Below are 24,972 nucleotides of genomic sequence, written 5' to 3' on the forward strand. Positions count from 1 at the left end.
AAATAGGGCAGCTTGAAATATTGATAGTTCCAACCAAGAATAGCAGTTACAGTTTTGTCCAACTCGGTTGAAAGAACAGAATTATTAAAGAAAGTGGTGCTATTTCTAAAAGGCACTTCCTAGAGCTGAGTTGTATTTTACCCTTGCCATAAGCTAGGAGATAACTGCTGTGTCAACAAAAACAAAATCTATACTTAAAATAATGTTCTTGAGCTTCAACAAGCTTTACTCTGAACTTGCTGTCACAGTAGTCCAGCGTAAGAAAGTATGTTCATATAAATCCGCTCTCAAAGGGCACAAAATATAAAAACATATATCTGGCTCCCTATTTTATAGGAATCTTGCTGACAAGGTCTTGTGCAATATCAATCAAATGCAATTGAAAAGTACATCTATTTTATGGGAGTAGGTGAATGATCCTATTTCTATAGAGAAGCATACAATATATATTCTATGTAATGCAGTATTCTGTGTTTATAAGATACTAAAACTAAATGGACTCATAAGATAATATGGGAAAAAGAACACAGGATTGGATCCTTTGTTGTCCAGGAAATATAAGTCATGGGATATTGCAAATAAAAGATTGACCTTTTACCTATTATGAAGAAATTGAAAGATCAGAGACTAATTCAGAAACAAGAAGATGAAACAAAATAAGTCTTAATTTAATTACAACCTTAAAAGGGCCTAGGAAGGTTGTAAACAAGTACCCAGGAAGGTTGTAAACAAGTACCCAGAGAAGAAGCTTTCCCCCTTGTATACATCCATTACAGAATACCTAATGATATAATTGTGAGAGAATGGTATGTAATACAGCAGAAACAGATTTGTGCCTATAGCTCCTTATACTTAGCCATTTGGAAACATTGAGTTCATTGAGCACTTGTCTTAAAATCCTCATTGTTTCCCAAAATGCCCTTAATTATTTCATAAACATCTATAGAGCAGAAATGTGAGAGATCACATCCAGTTTGAAGCCCATTTAGTTTATCAACTGCTTCCCAAACACTCCACACTCCAGCAAGTGTGTAGAGCTGCCCAGAGAATATACAGTAGAGTCTCACTTATCCAAGCCTCGCTTATCCAAGCCCCTGGATAATCCAAGCCATTTTTGTAGTCAATGTTTTCAATATATCATGATATTTTGGTGCTAAATTAATAAATACAGTAATTACAACATAACATTACTGCGTATTGAACTACCTTTTCTGTCCAATTTGTTGTATAACATGATGTTTTGGTGCTTAATTTGTAAAATCATAACCTAATTTGATGTTTAATAGGCTTTTCCTTAATCCCGCCTTATTATCCAAGATATTCGCTTATCCAAGGTTCTGCCGGCGTGTTTAGCTTGGATAAGTGAGACTCTACTGTATGTGGGAAATGCAAAAACCACCATAACACCTGCCTGCAGATGTAATATGCCTTCCTTTCATATATAATACATATGCAGTTCCACTATTGCCACCCAGAACTAGACATAGTATCAGAAGTGCCAACTTCCACAATCAAACTGTTGTAGTAGAGCCAGTAATTAATGTTGCAAACAGTAGTATGAGTACCAATAGGGGGAAAAGGGCTACTTGCAAGCAGGAGTCAGATGAAGAACAGCAAAGGAAAAGGATCCAGGATATACTTATGGCACCTACTGATGAAGACACATTCAAAGGGTTTTCAAGTGACGGGAAGTCAATGAGCGAGGAAGGAGATGTGGTGGAAGGGAATAGAGGCACAAAGAAGGTTACTCGGGAGCAGAAATCAGATGAAGAATGGGAGAGGAAGAAGATCCAGGATATATTTACTGCTCCCACAGATGATGAGTCATTTATGGGTTTCTCTTGGAATGATGGGTCTGGGAGTGATGAGGATGAGGGGAACACAATGGATTGGACTAAGAGATAAGGGATATATGTGCAGAGCCAACCTCTAGTGACACATTTGTGGGGTTTTCAGGACATGAGGATTGGCAAAGGGGAGATACATCTGAATCATAGGGAAGCCAAAGTCTTGACAAGAGCTGGAGGAACTGGAGGGATGGAAACAGGGGTTCACGTGTGAAGACAAGGACAGCTGTAAGAGATGATGATGGGGTGGAGGCCAGCTCATCATCGGATGATGATGTGTAAGTTAAAAGTAGGCTCTGAAGTGAGGAATCTTTGCAGAAGGCAAAGTGTCAGTTACGTATCATGTGTATTCTCATTCTGTTCCCTTGTTGGGTTTTGGGTCCGGGTTCTGCAGCCTGGAGTTCATGTTACCTGTGGATCTTTGACTTGGACTGACTTCTTGTGAGTGTGGCTTTCTCCCTCCCTGGATTGTGGACTGACTTGACGATGACTTTGTTTGACAGACTTGGAAACAACGTATCCTTTGGCTTCTTCAGTGATGACTCTTGGACTATGGCTGCTTTGGCAACTCCTTCTTGCAGTTAACTCTTTGGGGGCAGCACTGTCTGTTGGAACTCTTGTGTACAGCGCTGCTTGTTTGCTGGTTACTTTGATTGCTTTTTAATCTGGTTTTTCCTCCTGTTTAATCCGGATTATTTTCCGTTTGCCTTTTGTAGCCCAGTTTGGGTAAATTCTTTGAGTTTTGGCCAGAGACACTGAAGCTAAGTGTTTCTGAGCTTTTATTTGCTTTTTGCAATAAACCTTTTGTTGGACTAAATAGTGTGTATGGTTCTTTAAGGTCTCTGTGTCTCAACACAAACTGATCAGTAATCAAAGATATAAAACTAGTGCAGCACTGACAACAGCAAGAAGTAACATGGCCTTGAAAATTTACAGGCTAAAATAGAAATGTCTCCTTCCAATAACTGAGATTAAGCTAAAGTCAATCAATTGGATTAAATCTCTAGATCTTTTTATTTTCTTTACATTATTTTTGAGCAAAATTAATGATCTTCTCCCTGCACCCAGCAATTTATTCTGGAGATACCGTGTTTCCCCTAAAATAAGACCTCCCCAAAGAATAAGACCTAGCAGGGGTTTGCGGGATTGCCAAATATAAGGCCTCCCCTGAAAGTAAGACCTAGCAACTAAGGCTGCAGCAGAGTTCCATTGGAAAACATGGCTGCAGGGCAGAAGCAGCACTCATTCATACACACCAGAGGGAGGGAGGGAGGGAGGGAGGGAGAGAAAGTGCTTGCTGGCCTTGCCTTGCCTGTCCCCCAGCCTCCGTGGCTGCTACTGTGCTGCCGTTTCTTTCTTCCATCTCCGTCCTGGCCATGCTCCCTTCGCCCCCAAGGCTTCTGATTGGCTCCTGGAGCCAGGGCAAGGGAGGGTGAGAGGGAAGGAAGAGGGCTTTCCACTCGTCCTGCTCTTTCTGTTTCATAAAGGTACAGGACGCATAGGGATTCTCCTCTCATCCTTATTCCTATCCTATGCCATTAAACTTATTATTTTATACTATTATTCTATTACCATATTATTATCATCATATCTGTTACTATTATTATATCCCATTATTATATTATCCTATTAATATATTTTATATCATTATATTATATTTTTCTATTATTATTATTATTATATCATTATATTATTATTCTGTTATTATTATATTCCATTTTATATTATCCTATTAACATATTTTATATCATTATATTCTATACTATTATTCTATGATATTATTATATTATTATTTTATTATTATTAGCATATTCTGTTTTATTATTATATTCCATTTTATATTATCCTATTAATATATTTTATATCATTCTATTCCATTCTATTATTCTATTATATTATCCTATTATTATTATATTATTATGCTATTCTGTTATTATATCCCATTATTATATTATCCTATTAATACCATATTATTATCATATTCTGTTATTTTTATATCCTATTATTATATTATCTCATTAATATATTGTATATCATTATATTATCATTATATTATCATATTATTATTATAGTATATTATATTGTTCATCATTCATGACTACATTGAAACTAGAATAGAGAGAAATCAGCGTGGAAACCTTGTGAAACCTAAACTGCAAGAGGTACCATAGATTGTTGTACATGTAAATAATGGTAGTAACAAGAAATTCTTGATAGGATTCATAGTTTGTCTGGTTATGCTGGTTTGTGATGACAACTACTTTACAGTATATAATAAATGTTCATTTTGTTGTTATAAATGTGAGCTCTTCTTCATGGAAAAATAAGACATCCCCTGAAAATAAGACCTAGTGCATCTTTGGGAGCAAAAATTAATGTAAGACCCTGTCTTATTTTCGGGGAAACAGGGTATGCTGCAGGACCACCCTTAAATTGTGCATGATTGATTGAAGGAACTTACAATTGCTATATTATGTGATGACTCAAAAACATCTTTCATTGTTCAATGCAAAACGTATTTTCAACTTTACTTCATGTGGAAAAAAAATATGTTTTTCTCCCCCAATCCATTCAGAGCTCTGTTTTCCTGAAGCTAAGGGGCAAAACATTAAAACTAGTAGGAAACAGGTTTGGAACAGAGACTGGTAAAAAAAATTGGGAAGTGAGGATCCATATGTAATATTTGGAAGAAGTATCCACTGTATTTTTTTCTTAGACTTTTAAATTCATTCTAAAGAATCCCTGCCATTAGCACTGTTTCTCTTGCTGCTGTTCCTAGCAAATAACTTCAGTGATGTTTAAATTCAACTTTAAATTCAAAACCTTTGCTTTTAAATATTTCCCACAACTATATGAACAAGCATGCTAATATAGGCTAACAGATATTTCTCATCTATCACTTGTCACTACATCATAGGACAGAAATTGTTAAGCAGAAAATTGGGAAGAGCACATGCTGGCTTTTGAAATTAAATTAAAAGATTATAGACTTGGCTTCTATTGCTGACAGGTAGCACAACTTGTTTGAAGAAGCATGCATTTTATTCCCAATTTGGAAACAATGGCATTCACTAAACTTAATCAAACTGTCTAAATAATGTGGAACAAAATAAATTTGCTGAACAAAATTCAAAGGAGCAGCATCAGTCAATGCAAAGTTCAATATAAGGTATAATGCTGAAAAGGTAGCAATAATGTTCTAAAGGAAACCTTGTGCCAGCTGAACTGCTGACCTTAAGACCTGAAGGTTGGTGATTCGAACCTGCAAGACAGGGTGAGCTCCCATCTGTCAGCCCTAGCTTCCTATGCAGAGACATGAGAGAAGCCTCCTACAGGATGGTAACACATCTTGGAATCCCCTGGGCAACCTCTTTGTAGATGGCCGATTTTCTCACACCAGAAGCAACTTGCAGTATATTCTCAATTCACTTCGGACACAAAAAAATGGCTCTAACTATTTTCTTTATTGAACCTCAGTTATCCTTTTAGTTTGGTTAGTTCCTCTTGTATAGTTTTCTATGGGAAGGAACCACCCCATCTTTTTAAGAAATCCCCTACGGGCAAAGTCTTCCAGCCCTTTTTATTGTCCAGTAATCCTCTCTGCTGTTGGGTTTTTTTTACGGTGCCATGGTGTCCTAGGGAGCTGCAATATCTTTCACGTCCAAGGTGTTAAGGATAAAGACTCAAATATAAGGTGTTATACAGACAACAAATCCAGATAGAGAACAAAGAAGGAAAGCAGAAAAGTGGATCTTCTTGGAAGTAGTCAGGAAGAAATCAGATAAGCTTCAAGCTTTAATCTGTTCCAGTAAAGCAAATATTTTGTTAGCCAGGCTCTGGGAGGGGTTAGGGTTCAGATTCTTCAACATAATTAAATTGCCTTTGTTATCTGACATTTGTCTGTGAGTTTCCCATTCAGTTCGGCTGAGTACAGGCCACCTAAAAGGGTGTATTATGTATTTTATACTATCATGATGGTTATGTATTTTATATTGTTGTATTTTATATTGTGTATTTTATACTGTTGTATTTTATTGAATGTTGTTGGGCTTAGCCCCATGTGAGCCACCCCAAGTCCCTTTGGGGAGATGAGGCAGGATATAAAAATAAACTTATTATTTTATTATGACACAGCAAACAAGATAGATATGCTGGATTTCATATCACAAAATCATAAGTCGAACACTTCCCAAGTGTCTAGGACTGTGTGATGTATTTTCGGATGATGTGCGCAGATCCCAGCAGGGTGGCCTTTTGCAGTTGGCAGATCGTAATTTTGTCAATGTCTATTGTTTCCAAATGCCGGCTGAGATCTTTTGGCACGGCACCCAATTATTATTATTATTATTATTATTATTATTATTATTATTATTACTACTACTTATTTGGGGAACAGAACAAAGCTTCCTGAAGAAAACTGAGTGGTTTGCTATGAAAATGTTCAAGTCCAAAATAATTTTGTAATTTGCAAAATGAGGCCATTGATTCCCCCACCCAATAAGAATTCTGCTTCTCCATGAAATGTTTCTTCAGCCTCAAAATTTCTAGCATTGTTATAATTTAAAAGTCACTTGTGCATTTAGAAATACTTTTTAGACAGGAGGAGAAAAAGGAGAGCTGACATTACGAAGGAAGACACAACAAATATAATATTCCTAGGTATGAAGAATTGTACTTCACACCTAGGAATCCCTCTCTGTAATGCTATAATTTTGAGGACTGAAGAAACATTTCAGAGTGGGAACAGAATTCTTATGGGAAAGGCAATGCCTCCATTTTGCCACATTCCCATAGTAATAGCTCTGTGCAATGTAGAGTCGATAGGTGTGTTCTAAAACAACTAGATTGAACTACAATGCCATCATTAACATTTGGGGCAATGAGCACCATGATTCCAAATCAAACAGAGAAGGGAGACAGTGGACCTGACTTATACATTTTCTTTGCTCTCAGCTCTGATTGATGCATGGAGAAACCAATAAACATCTATATGTTTCAAGCATTTTGAAGTCACTTATAGGAAAGCCCTGAGTCCCCTTGGGGAGACAGGGCAGAATACAAATAAAGTTTTATTTTAAAAAAAAAAACACCCATCCATCCACAGCTTATGTATTCTTATGATGTCAGGAAAACAAATAATATCCATATCTTTAAAAATGTAAGAAGAAATGTAAGAAAAATGCACAGAAGTTGAGAAATGGCAGCACCGATTAATAGTTTTTTTTTCAGCTAATAGTCACTAGATCCAGATTTTTAGGCACCAATGGCTACCAGGCACTATTTTTATTCCTATCTAACTGAAAGACTCAAACATATTCTGACTCTGAATTTTGAAGCTTTGAGAAAATATAGTGATGCTGATGAATTTTGAGGACTGAAGAAACATTTCACATCAGAAAGACAAATGGTGATTAGTGACAGGTCATATAAATTATGGATATTGCTCTATCATCTCTGAATGAGGGTTCAAGACCATTATAGACCTTATCACATGAGGCTGTTAAAGCACAATTTGACAGGATAAAAGTGCCTGTTGATGGGACTTACTGCATGTTGTCATGGCTGTTCCATAGTTTCATTGCTACAAACATCTGACTTACAAGCAATTCATACTTAAGAATTGGGGTGAGATGACAGAAAGTGAGTACAATCTACTCCTTAAAAGGGAAATTCACTCCTGAAAGAGTTATCATGAGAAAAAGGTGTCTCAAATGAAGCTTTATCTCCAACCCTTGTTTCCAAAACAAGTCTCATTTTCAAAAACTAATTATCATAGAGACGGAAAGTGAGGTGAACCTATCTTGTTCATAACTTGGGGACTACCTGTAATTGATACATGATTGGATCACCTCTTTTCATTGAAAATCCGTTAGTGAAAAAAAAAATCACTGTTGTTCCTTTGTTTTTCACCGTGTCATAATGTCCTTCTGCTGTAATCCTTGTACTGAAGTCGAAGGTGCCCCCCCGCAAATAAAATATAGTAATTTATAGTTTTGCTAAGGACAAGGACATCAGGCTGGATAATAAGGGTTAAGTCTTGGTCAATTTGCAAAGGCACTAACAACAACAACAAGGACCCTTCCCATGTTAGATAGTGTGTACATTTAATCTGGGCTTTATGTCCTATATTTAATATATTTATAGCAGAAGGTAACAAATTTATTACTGGAAACCATGTCACAAAAGTTATTTGACTTTTTCCATCTGAGTCACACCTGAGCTAAAGAATTAATGACTCTTCTAATTGTTTCCCATCTCAGTCAATGACTCGCAAACAAAAGGGATTCCCTTTTGAGCTGAGAAACTTTTACATATCTTGGTTAAAGGTTAGCCAAGCAAACATTATGCTTTATAATCTTTCCCTTGCCATTCATTCCCCCCCCCCTGCATGAACCCCTTTGTATCCCTTAAGTCATCTCCCAGTTCTAGGGAACCCCAAAAGCCTCTTGCCTGCTGAGCTGCTCGGGAACCTCTAGGATCCCTTGCTTTGTCCCCATAGAAAACAGGGGAGAGCGAAGCCCCCTGAAAGACCATGGACGAAACTTGTGTTTGTCTCCCAACACAACGGGGATGCTGGGCCTCCTTTTCTCCCCTATTGTGAGTCCCACGTGTGTCTCCTATCAATTTTATATTTTTTATTATTATACTTTATGATATCTTGCCCCCATATAAAATGAAGCATAGTGACCCCTTTGTGAACTTTGGCCAGCATTCCATCCTGACCTGGGTGCCACCAGCCTGCCCCAAGCCCATATCTTGACTCAATGGACTTATCATGATCATCATCTGGAAATAAAACAATGGACTCTTCCTTAAGGCTTGGAGGGCAATCTTTGGACATTCTAATCATTTCACATGAATGGCATATTTCCTCTGTGAAGAGGCAAGGTATGCCACAACTGTGAAGACAATGCCATTTCTCCTTCCCGGATTCTGAATCACCTAATCCCATCAAGACTGCCAATGCTTCTACCTTTTGGAAAATGGAATTGACATCTAGGTGTCAGACCCCTATTCAAGGGACTTGTTATCTCAATCTCCTTATCAATAGAACAGGTCCATCTTGTAGGACCCAAGGCTCTCGCTGGACCATCTGACAATGGGCCCAGGAAGGACCAGTCATAATCCAACCATGACACAAATATTTTCTGTTGGACTTATCTGGGAGTTTGTAGTGTTTGGGACACTGGGCTTCTTCAGAGACAAAAGGACAATAAGAATTTCAACAGGGTTGTCTCCACACAGCAGGATACTTAATCCCCTCAACAGCCATCACCTCCTTCATTGTTCAGAGACCTGCCAGCCCCTCTTTCATCATTAGACAGAGGGAGAATTTGCATCAAAGGCTCTCTCTCATTGGCTGAGATGTGCATACATTGGGATTAAATTTAGTGACATCTGATGTCCCTATTCACTCCACATATCTATGACTTCATTATTTCCCATTGTAACCATAATATAATGTAATTAAAATTTTTATTCTTCATAACCATTTATTTATATTCTTTGAGAAATTAAAAAAACAAGTAAATTAAAACTTTCAAATGTTATCCAATCAAGGTGCATAGTGAAGAAAGATTAAGTAGAGTTATGCTCTCTGAAAGAGTAAACCAGAATCATCTGGTTTTCAGTTCAGGACTTGCTTATCTCCGTGATTGCCTCATCCCCTACGAACCCAAGCAAGCCTTAAGATCTACCGGGGAGGCTCTTCTCTTGCTTGCACCTCCGTCTCAAGTATGGTTGGTGGGGACAAGGGAGAGGGCATTCTCGGTGGTGGCCCCTTAGCTCTGGAACTCTCTTACCAGGGAGATCAGACTGATACTTACCCTGTCCACCTTCCACAGAGACCTTAAAAAGTGGATGTTCCAGTTCGCCTTTGAATAATTAGTTTCACTAGATACTTGGCCCCAATTACAATCCACTACCAGCTACTGAATTTTATCACTGTCCCTTGTCTTTTAAGTTTTAGTGTTTTATTGATATTGCTCTTCTGCCCCTATTTTTGATTGCCCTTGCACCATCCAGTAAGCCCTACTCAGAGATCTATACACAAATTTCATACCATCTAAATGCTCAGTAACTGTTACTGTCCAGGTTTTAAATCACTGTTGATGTTGTTTTATGTGTTTTTGTGATTACAATGTTTTAATTTTACTGCTTCATGTTTTAATTAATGTTATTCGGGTTTGTCCCCATGTGAGCTGCCCCATATCCCTTTGGGGAGATGGAGGCGGGATACAAAAATATTATTATTATTATTATTATTATTATTATTATTATTATTATTATTATTATTATTATTTTATCTGGACCTATGGACATCCAATCATACTTGTCATATGCAAAATAGTAACATGGAGGTATCTCCTTGTCATTCACAAGCATTGTGAGCTGGTTAGTTTTCAATTTGTTTGTTATACTAGCCAAATGTTCATCATGTCTGGATAGGACAATACTCTTGCCAGTAGTGCATGATGACTCCCATATCAGTAAGGCAGTGAATTTATTCCTGGTGTTGGTTGACTCTAAATAAGCTCTCCAAGATGCTGATCCTATTTAAGAATAAGATTGAGTACCTTACAGAGTTCCTTAAATGTCTCCTTTGTTTGGATTCATCACCTCATTGCCATACAAACCACCAACTGCTCCTGTTTTTCACCTTAACCCTTACAATCCACCAACAAGAAAGAGGGAGGAGTCAAACAACCTTGTTATAAATATGAAAATATATGGCATTAAGCAATATTGTGCTACATTTTCCTTCCTAAAATTCAGTTAATGTATTGCAAAATTATATACCGTATTTACTCAATTCTAATGCTCACCTTTTTTTGACTAAATTACCTTCCCAAAAATTAAGGTGCACATTAAATTCACGTAATATGGTAAATACTTTTGAGGGTTTCAGGTTTTGAAAATTGAAGTGTGTATTAGATTTGATGGCTCATTAGACTCAAGTAAATACAGGTATCTCATCAAGAAGGGAACCAATTCACCTAGTCCAGTGCTGTCCAAAGTGGCATTCCCTAGACTGGTCCAGTCTGTAGTCATCAGCTTACTTATTTCTGGAAGATTTCCAGGAAAGTAACAAACATTTGTCACTAATGATACAAGTATAGTGTTAGTTCCTAAGAACATCATTTAAAAATTGCCAGTCCCTTGCCTTATTTAGCTTGGGAATCTATTAATTATGCTATATTCAGCATTACTATTGACAACTCTTCTTCCTTCTCAGGGTAAAATCCTGAAATTTATGTTTGCAGAAATGAGAATGAATAATAAAAGGCATCATGTCTGTTTCCTTGAATGCCATTGATATGATAGATTGGCAGAAAGATAGAAGATGAGATAAAATAGGACTGTTTATCCCCTATTTATGGCCACTTGAAGCTGCTTTCTTTTCAGAATCAAGATGACACATTTCCTAGGGCTCCACCAAGTGCCCAAAGGGAAAGGAAAATGTGTGCTCATCATTGAGAAGTAATGATTAATGGTGATTATGGTGATTAAGAATGAATAATGGATTCTAGATATTTTGGGGATTCTCATCCCACTCCCAGCTCTTCAACAGATGACAAATGTAGCACACAGCTGCAGTGTTATTTAGATGTTATTTCCATTTGCAGAATTAAGGGCTGATGTTAAGCAGCTGTAAACTTCCATAGATGTATGGAAGTTGAACATTTCTGTTTAATAAAATCAGGTATTTCTATCCCCTGAATGTTAACTTGGTAACCAGAGATCTGTGTCTCTGCTTCTTTCCTTCTAATCTTGTCGGTGGAGTAGTGGGTTAAAACCTCGTGACTTGAAGGTTGGGCTGCTGATCTGCAAGCTGCCAGGTTCGAATCCCACCCGGAGAGAGCGCAGATGAGCTCCCTCTACCAGCTCCAGCTCCATGCGGGGACATGAGAGAAGCCTCCCACAAGGATGGTAAAACATCAAAACATCCGGGCATCCCCTGGGCAACATCCTTGCAGATGGCCAATTCTCTCACTCCAGAAGTGACTTGCAGTTTCTCAAGTCGCTCCTGACACGAAAAAAAAATCCTGCATTTCAAACATATAATTGTTTCAAAAATCCTAGCATGCATTCAACAATGCATGAATGACTAGAACTAAAGGACTTCATATCTCTTTTTCATCACATTTAGGTGAAGTATCAGAAGTATAAAATTAGCATTGGGAACCTTTTCACATAAAGGTAAAGGTAAAGGTTTCCCCTAACGTTAAGTCCAGTTATGTCTGACTCTGGGGATTGGTGCTCATCTCCATTTCTAAGCTGAAGAATCGGCATTGAACGTAGACACCTCCAAGGTCATGTGGCCGGCATGACTGTATGGAGCACCATTACCTTCCCGCTGGAGCAGTACCTATTGATCTACTTACATTGGCATGTTTTCGAACTGCTAGGTTGGCAGAAGCTGGAGCTAACAGCGGGCGCTCATTCCGCTCCCGGGATTTGAACCTGCGACCTTTCGGTCTGCAAGTTCAGCAGCTCAGTGCTTTAACACACTTCACCACCGGGGTTCCTCCTTTTCACATACACAGATGTAATATTATGTTTCCAATTTAATTGCTACGAGTACTTCCTATGAAATCCTGGACTTTGTAATTTGATATGACATTGGCTTAGAATTCTAACTACTTTGCCCAAAACTGAACATCCAAGTAGAGTCATAGTGCTATAATTGTATAGTGTGAAAGTGCCACAAGAATGAAAAATATTAAGACTAATAAATTGATTTTTAATCCAAATAGTCAACCTGCAGGTAAGTGGATCTTCTGCCTAAGGGGGCATTGTTCAAAAGAAAAGACCCACAAGTTGTAGAATTCCTGTTGAATTCCCAACATGAAATAAAGAGACCAGACACAAAACATGGAACTAAAGGGCCATTTCTTGATCTATTTATTTATTTGTTAGAACTTCTGTGAGAACCTGTAAATGGAGTTAACCTGTCAGGGAAAAGAATGTTGTCAGCCATCTATGGGAAATGTCCTTCAGCCAGGTGTCACTTTGTTTGACCACCTCCAAGGACTGTCCTTGTACTAGCACCAAGATCCCAAGGGCCGATCTTAAGTGCAAGGTCATCTTGGGAGCGTTCCCTTCCAAACCTCAAGAGTGAGAAGCTCTTATTCCAGTTCCTAGGGGAACTCCCCTATTTACAGCTCCCCAAGCCACAAAGCCTAGAAAGACTGTTATGGAAGTCCACCCTTCACCCACAAATGGGAGTGCCATGGTGCCTATCAGGACTATGTAACTTTTAACATGCTATTATCTATGTTTTTCAGGTTGTATTACAGTGGTTGATTATATGTACATCTGTCTTTGAGGACTGCTTGGTAACTGAACTAATACACAATGCAGCTACTAGAGGTGTGCAAAATAGCAGAAATTTGTTTTCCTTTTGAATTTCAGTCATAACCCCCCTCCCCCCCCCCCCCCGGTTCATTTTTGGGAGGATTCTGAAGGGGATTAATTCAGAGTTCAGTTTTCATTTTGGTAAGTTTTGGTCCATTGGCACTAACAGAAAACGTGCAAGGCCCATATTTCCATCATTTTTATGGCTATTGGAATTAAACTTCCCCACACTTGTAGGCCACATTTACAACTGTTATTAGCCAGTTAACTTTCAGAACATTTTCGGCATCCACTGATTTTTTTTTTGTAATTTCTTTATATGTATATTTGGGGGGGAGGGGTGAGAGAGAGAGAGAGAATAGGCTCAGGCATCTTGTGTGAGTAGGAGCACACACAGAGAATTCAGAAAAAAAAATTAGGAAGATAGATCACAACAGAGTCATAGAACCAATAGTAACAATGGGCTTTTTTGGGATCTGTGTGTGTATCTATGGGAGGATAGGCTGTTGGTGCAGGAGTACACACACACAAGCCAGAAATACTGCAAGGAGCATAGATAGGTAGGGCTGGGAAGGGATTATCTGTTGTTGTTGTTGTTGTTGTTGTTGTTGTTGTTATCCCACATTTCTGTCAGGTATTTCTAAGACCATAACAGAGTACTGGCAATCGGCTCACTAAAAAAATCCAGCCAGGATCCAAGCATCCCTTTGTGTAATATAGGAGTTGTACTGCAGGGACAACACAGACACCAAATGCAGTTGTTCCTTCCAAATGCAGGAAGGCTTTCTCTTCAAAAGTTGCAGAAGATACCACTTGCCTGGTCATGGTGACACAGCACATGGTAAAGCTGTATATTAGACCAGCTTTGCAAAAAGCCGCGTGATCTGCTTCCTCTTCTGATTGGCTATGGTTAGACTAATGAGGAAAAAACTGCATCAAGCTGCTCTTGTCAATCATCATTATTCCAGTCCCTGCCCCCAGGGCAGCTGAGTACTAATATCATGAAACAAAGTCAGAATCAAAAAATCTTTTTCAAATTTAGCTGAAAGATTCAGTGGCTCGTGTTTTGTTTTGGCAAGGCTTCAAAGGGGTCCTAACCGGTTTGTAATTTCAGCAGTTAGTATCTCTGAATTGCCAAAATTATCTGAATTACTAATCAACCTCTGGAATTTTGCACACCCCTAAGAGCTACTACTAGCACTAAGTATTCTGATCATATTAGCTCTGTGATGTGTCAACTGCCTTGGTTATCAATCTACTATTTCCAAAGTCAGTGTGAAGTACTAGTTTTACCTTGCTTTATAATTCTTATTAATATTAATTTCTCCTCTTTCTTTCTTTCTCCTTATCATTCTCCTCCTCCTTTCCCTTAAATTTAAGGCAGCTATGGCTTTCAAAATAGTCTAAATGCTTTGTGGCATAGAACACCCAAAGGACCATGTTTCTTCACTTCTAACTCCACGTATATTAAGAACTCCAGGGAAGGGTATCTATTTTCCGGAACTGTTTGAACTTCATTTTAATCTTGTTGACTGTTTTATGATTCTTATAAGATATTGTGCTTTTAAAATGTATTATATTTGGAGAGAGATTGTATTTACATTGTAAATGTTTTATTTGTTTTATAAACTGCTCTGGACAAAACACTGAACAACAGTAAAAAAATACTCTTTTTTCCATAATATTTTATAGGTAAATACAAACAAGCATGCCAATATTTTTTAAAAATTAAAAAATAAATTACCAGAGTCATAGATAACTATTATTATCAGTCTGCTCAGTTATGTGGAACAAGGAGAATGGTGCTGAAATAAATTTTAATATCCACTTGTTTCCACAACATAAACACAGTGATTTATAATAATCAAGGATCTATGTGGATGGCAGTATATGGCTAGAAGATGAAGTAGGTTCTGATCTCCTACTTCACTCAGAGCAAGCTTTACAATTTCAAATCAATAGTTGTCCTGAGATATGTTAACCCCATACCCTATCTTCCATAAATTACAGGTCTTTTAATTGTTTGAAGATTATTTCTGATATAAAACACAATAGTTCTGTGCATGTAAATAGGATTCAAAGTTGGGAAGTAGAATGAATTATTGAATTATTGAAAACCCCAAGTTTTAATTAAGTGTCTCATGCGGCCCGCCCTGTTTATTTTTATATATATATATATATATATATATATATATATATATATATATATATTGTGTTGCAGGGTATATGATTATTTATTGTATTGTTTAATTGTATTGTGATATGTTGTTTTATATTTTGCTATATTGTACTGTTCTGGCCATGGCCCCATGTAAGCCGCCCCGAGTCCCCGTTGGGGAGATGGTGGTGGGGTATAAATAAAGTTTTATTATTATTATTATTATTATTATTATTATTATTATTATTATTATTATTATTAATGCTAGGTCTAAGAATCTCACTACATGTTTTGTAGAACTGATTCGTTCATTCTTATTTTAAATATAATAGCTAAAGAAAACCCGTCATCTACAAATACCCATGTGACTGTAAGTTCAAAGCACCATTTTCTGTTTTAGATCTGTTTTGAAAGGTAATGATCTTAAAAATTTATGGCTAAGATTAAACATCTGATACTGTCTCAAACATTTTATTCCCACCCCATAGACCTCCAGGGAAACTTCTGTATTGTTCTTCCAAAATATATAGCAAGATACATTCATTCACTCTTGGGAAAGATTTCCTTGCATGATGACATTTACAGGATACATCTGCTGCAAAAATGATTACTTTATCTTGGAATGAATAGAGATAACAGTGAATCCTGAATAACATACATATATCTTACAAACATTTCAAGTGTAATATTCTCTTTGGATACATTTATATTGGATATAATGTAAGATGAAGTAGTAAATATAACTTAAGGGAATATAATATATTGATAATAAAACCAGAGAGCCTTACACTAAAAATATTACTTGAGAGTTTTCCATGCTTAAGATTTATCCTATATATATACTGCAGATAGATAGAGAGATAGATTTAATTAAACTGATAATTTTACGAATTCTCACAGATTTATTTTGGCCACAATTTTCATAGCTAAAGTATGCTTTGTGTGAATCTCCTGCCTAGTCAACACTGTGTTGACTGAACAGGTGTAGCCTGAACTCTAATTTAAATCTAAATATTTGCTCATACCTAAACAATTTTTGAAATCCTTATTAGTGCTTTAACTGGTTAATAGTGCCTTAACTACTATCTAAGGACTGAAAGACTATGTAAAAACTCAAAAATGTAGAAGGTGGCTTTCTAACTGCCACCCACCTTCTTCTGGCCACAACATGGTTATGCTCTTGGACACAGCTGTTAAAATTACTGAACCATGGAGAAGCAAGCCACCTGAAGAGGACTGTAACCATTGCCTGTAAGAGAAGAAGAAATACTGTGGTGCTGATTCTTCTTGCTCAGGTGATCCACTTCCCAGAGCAGAAAACCCACTTCCTTTTTGATTTCAGTTGAAGTTGAAGGAAAGCCCTCTAAAGGTCTTTAAATAGGGAAAGTCCTCTCAGTGCTGCAAAATGTGATAAATGTGATTGATAATGTTTCACAGAGGCCTAAGGCACTATTTGAAACTTTGGAGCAGGGGGGGCAGGGAAATCAGTCTACATTTTTTCAAGAGACTTAAAAGAACCCTTGGGGAGGCCACAAATGTGATCCTGGCACATTGCTCATCCCTGTGCTATTGGCTAGATATCAAAAGACCTGATATACTATAAAGTAGCCTTTTAACTTTACCAGAATCTGATTAAGTATTTACATTACATAATAAATCTCCAAGCACATTTACTTAGAATTTAATTCTTGTTGAATAAACAGTGAATGGTGAAGAGTGGCCTAGATCGTTTCTAACATACCTTGAAAAATGTTTGTTTCAAGATATAATATTGAACTGTTTGCCAGATGTGTCCTTCTTTTTCCAGTTTTTTAAGGGGGAAAGGAAAACTGGACTGTCTGAGCTTCCCAGAGCATGGTCTTCAGCGGAGAAGTTCCATATAATGTCATTTCTTTCTTGGAAATTATATCATAATTATTGGAATTATTTGTGAACTTGTGCCTGGAGGGAATGAAAAAAAAGTTAGATAGTTAAAGCAACTTGTTTTATTTCTTGTTTCATATTTCCTTGCCCTCTTCCCATGATAGAACACAATGGAAGCTTTTTGGGTGGGCACTTGAGGCCTTTCTGGTTAAGAAACAGAATATGCTTGAATTCTGGGCTGTGGTGCAGCTGGTTAATAGCCAGCTGCAATAGATCACTGCTGACCAAAAGGTCATGAGTTTGAAGCCCATGTTGGATTTAGCACCCAACCGTTTAATAGCCTAGCTTACTGTCCACCTAAACAGTTCAAAAACAGCTGCAGCTATGAGTAGAGAAAATTAGGGACTGGTTATATGGGGAGGTTAATTTAATTTATGATGCCATAAAACTGTGGGGAAGTGAAGAGCAAGGAGGAAATGCTGTGATCAAAATGGACTTGGCATCATAGTGGATTAAATGACAGCTCCCCCTGTGGCTGAATCGAGCATAAGTTCCTGAAGCCGAAAGTTGGAAAATGTTGAATTACCTCTACTGTCTTTATGTGTGTTGTACGTCTCATAATGGCACTAAATGTTTGCCATGTATTTGTGCATTTTGATGCACTCTGAGTCCCCTTCAGGCTGAGAAGGGCGGAATATAAATATTGTAAATAAATAAATAAATTCTGTATAGGAGACCTTTCATTCCATCATTTTGAGTTAAGAAATCCCTTTTTTAGGTTCATGGATTCCCCCTGTTTAAAATTACCTCACCCGTTTCCTCCCCACTTCTGCTGATCAGGCTGTTGAAAGGAAAAAACCTTGGAGGAAACCCTGTACTATATGATGATTCTTCTCACCTGATGGCTTTCCTCCCTCAGCTAATCATGAATCAGATACTTGATATATTTAGTTAGGCATCCAGAATAGTATCTACAAGTACACAGTGCATGCATACAAACACACACATATCTCTGTTATAATTTTAAAGTTTTTTTTTAGAAATACAGATATTTGTAATTTCTCAATATTTACAATACTCCTTAAAATTTCTCAACAAAGTGTCAATCTGGTAGCTGTTTTCCATCAAAATATATGGATAAATAGAACTTACCTCGATACAATGAAAAATAAAGCTTATACCGTGGGCTCTTGATTTGAGGTTTTGTTCCAGGATCCACACAGTTACCAAAATCTGTGCATGTGTTCATGTCTCAGGATGTACAGTGGTGTAGTAAATGGTGTACTTTATATTAAATGACAAAACCAAGGTGTATTTTTGATCTTTTAAATATTTTCAAGCTGCGAATGGCTGAATTCATGGATGCAGACTCTGTGGTTATGAAAGACCAACTGTAGGAGTCTGGAATACATGTCTAAAATAATATCTTAACACTTTTAAAATAATTAACAACTTAATATCCTTTTTTACTTATGTATTGCAGTGATATTTTAATGTAGGGATAAAATTATAAATTTTAGCTATAAATGAATTGCATCTCATGGGGTACTAAGTATTCATCCTAACTTGCTTTCCTTATTATTTATTTATACTGATTTTTAAAAGACTAACTTAAGTGTTGCAAAATTCATTGCCACCTCAGCTCATAAACTATTGGTATGAACTTGCCATTTTGAAAGCTATTATTTGTTTCACTTTGCAATATTCATCCTGTACCTTTTTCTTTAAATATGCAAAGAGGCATAACAGTTATAAATTATAGAATAATAATTCACATGAACTTGAGCATGAGTCATAATTCAACCTTTGCCATTTTTAGAATGTAGTTAGCCCGCCAAAGTAATATTTATGATGTGATTTTGATAATAAAGGAAGCCCTTGAATTCTCAGACAAAAGGAGCTGTATGCTAATACTCTTTCTGCCCCTATAATATCGAGACTTGAACAGAAGCAAAGTAAAGACAACCTTGGACATGCTCAAATCTCTCTATTATACCAGCATGTGATAGGGAGTTGGATTTTGTGACTGTAGTCTAGATTCAGTTTTCATTTGTTCAGTGTTTCAGAGCTTATAAGTCCAGTCACTTCTTAGAACACAGATTCTGAATATGTGAATTACCAACCACAAAAGTGTGGTTATTATATCACCACTATTTTCCTTTTTATTTACTCTTTAAAGTAATGAATGAATTTGTAGAATACACTTTATGTTCCCATGCACCCTGAGAATAAGTGGCATTACCACTATTAGAAAGTGTGTGGTTTAACTCCATAGATGCAATTTTGCCTTTCCTTACATCTGTGACCTGAAAAGGAAATGTGGAGAGCTTAATATGTAGAGTTAATTTTAATATTTGTTTATTAATCACAAGTTGAAATTAAACATATGGATTGGGGCTGAAAAAGTAGAAGATCTCAAGTTAACTAATGTGTACAGAGGTTAAGCTAAAATATTGTATGCAGAATTCTTTTGAATGTTTTCCCCTATTTTCTTTGGTATATGTTTTTCCCACCCCAAACCCCCATATGCATGAGAGTTGCATTCTGCATGTTTATCTGTATCTCAGTTCTGGGAAATAACTCAAATAAATCCTGCATAAATATCCGTTGCATTGTTAATAGCAGGGACAGAATTCAACAAGGTAGTAGCCACTTAGAATGGAAAAGAGAAAAGGCTGGGGAGTCTCCTGCATACTTTTGGGTCTGGCTGTAATTGCAGCCAATGGATCTAGAGTGATATCAAATTGGAGACAATTAATACTCAGTTTTAAAAGTTCAGAGGGGCACATGGGGAAGAGCAGAATTATGAGAAAATAAATCCATGGGTTTTAGGTTTTGTTTTTTTTAGTTCTGTGTCCTTCATGATATAATTTCTATCACAGACTTACTCTTTCAACTATAAAATCTAAATCATCTGCAATGTATTTTTAAGTATGTGTCAGCACAAAGAAATTTACACCGTTGGATTCTAGATTCAGAAATCTGCCTTTCCTCACACCTCAGTTATCCCAACAATATTCCATATACCGAAATGATATGATAAGAAGCATTCTACTGAACACACTATTAATGGTACCAGTTACCAGGAATATAGATGCTGTTAAGAAAATGGAGGCTACTGTAAAATGCAGCCCTTTTCAGAGCAATATATGTATCACCACTGCCATTAATCTACAAATCCTTATCAACCAGGCCCTAAGATCAAACTTCTCCCCTATAATAGTTCATGACATTACTGTATAAGCACTCTGCTTCTTTGCTTTCAACCTCCAGTTTCCCAATCCTCATTCACCATTAAGGGAGTCTTTGCTTCTGCTCAGCCTTTTGTTGATTCCTGTCATGTTCTTCTTTTACCTAAGTCCAGGATTGGTCCTGTCATTTGACAAAATGAGGCAGCCACTTTTTCTAATTCAAGTTGAACTGAGGAGGGGAGTGCTAGGGCAACTGAATTTAGCCAAATAAGTCATTTCTAGGCATCAACCTAAAAATGCACACACAACACAACCTCAGCACTTTGCATGTGTTCGGGGGAGGCAATTCAATAAAAGCTGTGTCTACTTCCATATCTCCTTTGATCCCAGCAAGGGGAGTGTATATCTTTTGTACAATTTTTGCAGCATAGAAAATACCTCTCCCCCACATTTCTTTTTGAAAATGAAACTTAAATATTAGCATGTAAGAATTACTCAGCTGGGGGAAAATGAGGTTTTATTTTAGGAACTTCTAATGGGAACCAAAATGTTGTATTATGAAGTTTTGCAGTCTGTAGCTATTTCAGGCTGCAAGTAAATACTAAATTTAAATTTCAGTGAAAGGATTTAATTTATTTCTACTACTTATACAACTTAGACAAAACCTGTTAGCATATTGGGATTAATTACATAGCAAAATGGCTGGGCTAAATAAACCACCATTCATTGGCTTTAAATGTTTCTCTCTATATAATCACAGTATGTTCACAGAAAAACATTCATTTTACATATCCTGAATCCAAAGTAGCTTTCAACACAGGATTCTGTAGGAAGAGTAACTCTTTGATGATGACAAAGCATTTTTACTTTTTATATTAAAAAGGGGGTGATTTTTTAAAAAAATACTGAAGGTTTTTATATTTCACATATCCTTTTGAAATAAGTGGTTCTGCTGTTCCTTTTAAAAAGAGATGCTTCAGATTCAAATAATAATAATAATAAATATATAGGGAAAGATTATGAAAAAGCTTCCATCTGTGTCTAATTGTCCTCTCCATAAATCCTTCAAATCTGGCTAAATAGGCTTAAAAGCTTTTCAACTTCACTGGTTGCCTTGACTTACTTAGGTTTGCCTAGTTCTCCTGAGATTATGACACATGCAGTTTTCTACATGAGTCATTTGGGCATCCTTAGTTTTACTCCTTGCATTATGACCTCCACAAATGTCACTGGTTGTCAGGATCATGGGCCAAGAGGAGGAGGAGGAGGAGGGGGTTTCTCTCCTAGTAGCCAAGGGCCCCATCCAGGCAGGGCCAATATCCCAGGCCCTCTCGTGTTTTTACTGGAGGCATTCAAATGGCACCTCCAGTAAAGAAGAATTAATTCAAGACAAAGCAGGAAAACTGTGCTTTATCCTAAATTAATTTGATAACCTATTAGACCCGTGCCTTTGTGAATGGCCTGGGTCTAATGAGCTATAGGCCCTGTGTGGATGGGGCCACAGGGAGTCCTAGGACTACCCTGGGGCCTGTCCACACACCTATCTCATACCTTTTGGGCTCCTGGAGCCCAGAGATCCGAGATTGCCCCACTTCCCTCCCCCCCCACCCCACCCCCATAAAATGCTCAAAAATAAAAAGGAAACTCACCAGGAGCCATTTGGCTTTCCTCCTGTCTGAAGAACATAGCAATAACGCCCAAAAAAGGGAGCCCAAATAGCTCCTGGCTCCCCCTGTCCTTTAGCATGTCATTGGTATGTTTCTTCAGACACAAGGAGAAGCCAAATGGCTCCCGGTGAGTTTCTTTTTTATTTTTAAGGGGTTTTTGGAGGGGGATGGTTGGATGGCCTCATGTTATCCCAAAAATATTGCCATTTATTTATTTATTTATTTACAGTATTTATATTCCGCCCTTCTCACCCCGAAGGGGACTCAGGGCAGATCACAATGTGCACATATAATGGCAAACATTCAATGCCATAGAAACATAGAGACAGAGACACAGAGGCGATTTAACATTCTCCAGATTCCAGTTTCCTGAGGGGATGCTTGATTCCGGCCACAGGGGGAGCAGCTGCTTCATCATCCACTGTGGCATCTTGATGGATACTTCCTCATTCCAAACAGGAGCTGGACGAGTTTTATGGTGTCGTAAATTAGTTAAATTTGCCTCCCCGCAGAGCGGTACCTAAATTCCTACTTGATAGATGCAACTATCTTTCGGTTGCTTAGGTCAACAACGAGAAGGGGCTATTTTTTATTTTAATTGTTGGGTGCTCACTCTGGCACGGGCTGGCCTCGAACTCACAACCTTTTGGTCAGAGTGATTTATTGCAGTTGGCTATTTAACCAGCTGTGCCACAGCCTCGCCCTGTTTTTTCTCCGGACTGTATCAATTTAAACCCCTTTTGGAGCAGGTTTTTAAACCTGCTCCGAAGTGGGTTTAATGTTTGTGTGGAACAAGCCCGAGTCAAAGTCATGGCTGAGCAACAGCTGGACATACCTGAGAATAATACTACTGCACAGGAGCAGGATGCTGTAGTGGCAACTGAGTCATAGCAGGATCAAGTCCTCCAAGAGAGACAGCAGGACTTGCTGTGCCCCACCTGGTTGCAGCTGAATGTGGACACGATTCAGGTGCACCATTCAAAGAGATTGATTCCAACAGAAGGAAGACCAGCTGTAGAGTGGTTAGTGAGGCAGCATAAAAGAAGAGTGTTGGAATCAGGACATTGTTGGAAGCAATACAGTAGAGGCTCGCTTATTCAACCTTTGCTTTTTAGACATTCCATATTATCCGACATGCCTTAGTGTGATGACTCATGGGCCATGTAGTCCCGTTCCTAGTGCTGTTGTGAATGATGAAGAGGAAAACTTGGGTTTTCCACCATTTCAGCCAGAAAAGGAACTATCCCAGCCAGAAATTGAGCCTTTGCACCTGCAGGAGGCTTGTCTTCCAGAAATCTGCCAAACAAGCCCTGAGTCGAGTTCTCCCCCTTTTTCGCGCCGTAATTATTATCTCCAGCAAAAAGGAGTGCAACAAGCTAATCGCAGGAGTTTGAGAATTGCAGCAAAGCATTCAGATGATTAAGCCTGCTGCCATGAGAAATTTTAGGGAGTCATACATCTGGACACAGAGATTGACTTTCGTTTCTGATTCCCCAGAGAAGTGTTCTCTGGTGGGAAAACGAGGCCTATTTAGGTTCCTTGCTCCCGAAGGAATCTTGCGGAGTCAATTCGTCAGCTACCGGAGCAGCGTGTGTGGACAGCTACTCCTGCTTTCAAGCCTTTGTTCCTGTTCCAAGCCTTCGTTCTCAGCCTTGTTTTCTCCCCGGATCTTGCCTTGTTTTCCGGACCTCGCCAAGTAATTACCACGGATCTTGTTCTTGCTCCTCGTTTCCTTGTTGCCTTGAATCAAGCTTTGTGTGCCAAGAATCAAGTTATTTCCTAGCCTTGCTCAAGTTCATGGACTAAAGGACCTTGTCATCTCCCCTCACTTGCTTGGCAAGTGAGTGTTTCGGTTATTGGATTACAACTTCGGACCTTAATATTTCATATTGGACATTGCTTTTTTGGACTAATTTTGACCTTTCCTGAAAGGTCTACTTCTGGACTATTTCCTATACTTGTTTTTATTAACTTTATATATTTCCTTAATAAAGATATTAGATAGATTCTGGCCTCTGTGTATGGTTATTGGTGCTCTGCAGCCTGGGTCGTGACACTTAGTTGCTTCTGACTTGGAAGAATAAAAACAAGGTTCTTCCTCTTCCTCAGAGAATTGCAATAAGGGTCTCCTTCCTTCCTTCCTTCCTTCCTTCCTTCCTTCCTTCCTTCCTTCCTCTCTTCCCTCTGGCTCTTGCTCCAGACTCCACTTCCCTCCTTGCTGTCTCTCTCCTCCCTGGGGCCTCTCGTTCAGCCTAGGCAAGACTTTGGGGAAGTGGCCTTCTTCTCCAAAGCCTCACTCTCTGGTGCTCTTGACCTCGGTGTCCATCCTTAGCTCGCCCCCCTCCCTGCAGCCTAGCACAGTGACCTCTCTCTCTGTCTTTTCTACATCAGTGGAAATGTTTGCTTTATTGAAGAGGGAGAGAAAGAAAAAAAAGTGGGCACTGAATGCAGGAGGCAAGGAAGGGGGGTCACATGTGGAAGGAGCCTGGGAGTGATGTCAAGAGCCCCGCTCCCTCCCTCCTGCCTTTCCTCAGGCTTAATAGGCTTTTCCTTAATCCCTCCATATTATTCAACATTCTCGCTTATCCAGCATTCTGGTGGCCCATTTATGTTGGATAAGCAAGACTCTACTGTAGTTGTACTGGATGTTTCAGCTGGTGACTTTGACCCTTGGCCCTGTATTATGGATTTTAGTGAGCTGCTTATGTGTTTGACCATTTGACTGAATTCTTAGATGATGTGATGTGCCTGCTGCTTTGTTTGAAATGTCTTTGTCAATGACTCTGGACTGCATTTGCACTAGTTGGTGAGTTTCATGTGTATATGATCTTTGGAGTGGCTTTTGCCATTCTCTATTGCTTTAATCTTGGGAAAGACTCCTTTTGTGT

The 24,972-nt window shown here is 38.1% G+C and overlaps 1 long non-coding RNA gene across 1 annotated transcript in view; it reads right to left on the reverse strand.

Moving 5' to 3' along the window:
• Window positions 1-21,933, reverse strand: part of LOC134297502 (uncharacterized) — a 30,385-nt gene extending 8,452 nt beyond the window's left edge. Inside the window, exon 1 of the long non-coding RNA XR_010004262.1 lies at window positions 17,105-21,933. This is a non-coding gene — a long non-coding RNA (uncharacterized LOC134297502). The remainder of the gene's footprint in view (window positions 1-17,104) is intronic.
• Window positions 21,934-24,972: the final 3,039 nt, after the last annotated feature.

This window comes from Anolis carolinensis, chromosome 3, assembly GCF_035594765.1.
Source record: "Anolis carolinensis isolate JA03-04 chromosome 3, rAnoCar3.1.pri, whole genome shotgun sequence".
NCBI classification, from domain to species: domain Eukaryota; kingdom Metazoa; phylum Chordata; class Lepidosauria; order Squamata; family Dactyloidae; genus Anolis; species Anolis carolinensis.